This window comes from Triticum aestivum, chromosome 6B (genome assembly GCF_018294505.1).
Source record: "Triticum aestivum cultivar Chinese Spring chromosome 6B, IWGSC CS RefSeq v2.1, whole genome shotgun sequence".
Lineage (NCBI taxonomy): Eukaryota > Viridiplantae > Streptophyta > Magnoliopsida > Poales > Poaceae > Triticum > Triticum aestivum.
Window position 1 is genome coordinate 703,457,899 of NC_057810.1, and position 3,564 is coordinate 703,461,462.

Sequence of the window (3,564 nt, forward strand, 5' to 3'; positions counted from 1 at the left end):
ACCATCCTCAGCGAGGGCAGGAAGAAAAATAAGTGGCAACATGGTTAGCCACCATGTTAAAATAAATGACGCTCATATATCAGGGTATTGAGTCGGTACTTATTTGACTTGTACATAATTTTTTTGTCTCCCGTGACAACGCATGGATATATTTGCTAGTATTAACTAACTCATATAAAAAACGCTAGTAAGCAAGATAAACTTAACAATGAGAGTCCGACAAGGTATCAATTCTTTGCCCAATAATGAAGCATCCATGTTGTTCTCATGGACGCATATTTATATCCAGCAATTCACCTCGAATCCATTCAGTGGATTAGTTGTGCCCAATATATACTTAGTTACATATATTCTTTCAAGTAAGAAAAATAAGACGGCATATATATATGCTCCACTAGCTTAGCCGTAGCTAGCTCCATCAACCCCTCTATATATACACCTTGATCGTCTCTCTTGCTTAGTCCATCCAGCAACCACCCATTTGGCTGCTTTACTGAGCTATATATCTAGCTAGGTTCACCATGTCGGGAGTTTGGGAACTCAAGGACGGCAAGGTGCGGTTGCTGGACAAGCAGTCGGAGCCGCGGCGGAAGGCGCCTGCGGGAGAGCAGCTGTCGTCCACGGCGGGGCCGCGGAGGATGCTGGTGCACGAGTCGAGCGGGCAGCCGGTGTCGTCGTTAGAGGAGCTGGAGGCGCTGCTGGCGGACCTGGGGTGGGAGCGTGACGAGGACGACGGCACGGCGCTGCTGAAGTTTTACAAGCCGGGCAGCCAGCCGGACCCTCTCACCCTCTCGCTCCCCAGGGACTTGGCCGACTTCACCTCGGTCCACATGCGCGACGTCGTCGTCAAGAACAGGGGCTCCTTCCACGTCGTGGAACGCTAGCCTAGCTTGTTCTTGGACGGCCGGCGATCCCATGGCCATGTCCGGTGGTGTAATAATAAAGAGCATATATATGTTTGGTGGTGCTCAATTTGTCTGTACACGTTTGTGTTTCGTCGGTGCAGCGTGTTAACGACGTTACAAGGTTCTTCATTGTACGCATGTTACGTGACCTAATTGTTGCATCTATGTTTATGTGGACGGTCCAGTGCTCATGAATAAATTGTTGTTTATATAAAGGGTTTTTTATTTTCTTGCCCTCGGTTTCTTAGTTCTACTCAGTTTTGCCTAACTCTCGTAGCGTTCCTCACATTTTCTCTCCACCCTCCACCCCAGCCTTACAAAATGCCCAAACGGAGCATTTCGTCGAGTCAAGGCCCATTGACCGTTACTTGCACGTGTTCCTTACGAGTAGGACCGCAAAAAAAATGCTGACGTGTGGGGCATGGTCATTTCATCCAGAGGCAACTCAATTGCTGAATGTGGCAAGTCAAACCATACAGCATGGCCCACATGTCATCTGCTCAGGCTATTAGGGGGTTAATTAACCCGAACTGCATCATTAACAGAGAAGGGGCCCACATGTCATCTGCTCAAGCTATTAGGGGTTAATTAACCCTAACCGAAGCATTAACACAAAGAAAGGGCCCACATGTCCGTGACTACGGGTGGATAGTGTTGGAGAACGTTGCATGGAAAACAAAAAATTTGTACCCACGCGCAAGATCTATCCATGGAGATGCATAGCTACGAGAGGGCGAGAGCATCTACACCTTCGTGATCCGCTCCGATCAAGTATCGAACGTACAGCACCTCCGCTTCAGCACACGTTCAGCTCGATGATGTCCTCGCCACCTCGATCCAGCGAGCGGGGCGAAGTAGTAGATGAGTTCCGGCAGCATGATGGCGTGGTGACAATGGTGGTGAAGAACAATCTCTGCAGGGCTTCGCCAAGCACAACGGAAACTAGATGGAGGATAAACCAGAGGGAGCAGGGTTGCCGGCACACGATTTGGTGAATCTTGATGTGTTTCGGGTGCTAGCCATGCCCCTTTATTTATATGTTGAGCCTTGGGGTCGTATCTTGGAGAAAAAGCCTCCTCAAAGTCGGTTTGGCACGCAGGGAAGGAGTCCTTCTCGGACTCGAGGACCAGACGCCAAGGTCCTCGACGTCTAGGCCAGACGCCAGGGTCCCTGGCGTCTGTCCCCTGGCCTCCGCAAAACTTCCTTTTGCACTTTTCTGAAGCCCCGTGGGCCTTACCCCTTGGGCCCAAATAAAGTGTTCTTGCACCAAAACATTTTCGGAAACATCTGAAACCCCTTCCGGTGAATTCTGGAACCCTTACGAAGACCAAATACTATTATCTCATATATCAATCTTTACCTTTGGACTATTTCGGAGCTCCTCGCCATGTCCGTGATCTCATCCGGGACTCTGAACAACATTCGGTCACCAACATACATAACTCATATAATACTATATCGTCAACGAACGGACCCTATGGGTTCGAGAATGATGTAGACATGACCGATACGCTTCTCCGGTCAATAACCAATAGCGGGACCTGGATGCCCATATTGGTTCCTACATATTCTACGAAGATATTTATCGGACGAACCTTTATGACAACATACGTAGTTCTTTTTGCCCGTCGGTATGTTACTTGCCCGAGATTTGAGCGTCGATATCTCTATACCTAGTTCAATCTCATTACCGGTAAGTCTCTTTACTCGTTCCGTAATACATCATCCCGTAACTAACTCCTTAGTCAGTTTGCTTGCAAACTTCTTGTGATGTTGTATTACCGAGAGGGCCCAGAGATACATCTCCGTCATACAGAGTGACAAATCACAGTCTCGATCCATGCCAACTCAACAGACACCATGAGAGATATCTGTAGTGCACCTTTATGATCACCCAATTACGTTCTGACATTTGATAGCACAAAAGGCATTCCTATGGAGTCCGGGAGTTGTATGATATCATGGTCGAAGAAAACATGTACTTGACATTAAGAAAGCAATAGCAATAAACTGAACGATCATATGCTATGCTAACGGTTGGGTCTTGTCCATCACATCATTCTCCTAATGATGCGATTCCGTTATCAACTGACAACTCATGTCTATAGTTAGAAAACCTTAATCATCTTTGATCAACAAGCTAGTCTAGTAGAAGCTCACTAGGGACATGGTATTTATTTATGTATCCACACATGTATTTAAGTTTCAGGTCAATACAATTCTAGCATGAATAATAAATCTTTATCATGAATAAGAAAATATAATAATAACAACTTTATTATTCCCTCTAGCACATATTTCCATCAGATAGCGCTAATGAACTACCTTCCCACCTGGGCCCACCTATCGATGGCACATCCCAGGGAACTCAACATCGGTGAACATTGGCCATGTCAGAATCCGCTTTGGAGGGCACGAACAGGGCATCGAAGGTGTTTGGACGGCAGCTCGTGCACTCCCACATACACGGCATGCTTGAGATCTCCTTGACCTCCAAGACGTTGTCTTCACCCACTTAATTATACTAATCGAAATAGCACTAACCCCTCATTACTGACCGGCCCTTTGATCAAGCGTCAGTGATGAGCCCTGAACGATGCATTTTAGCATCTATAGTCAGACCTCATGTGTCCCCCCTAAACGTCCGGGAAGTCTATCT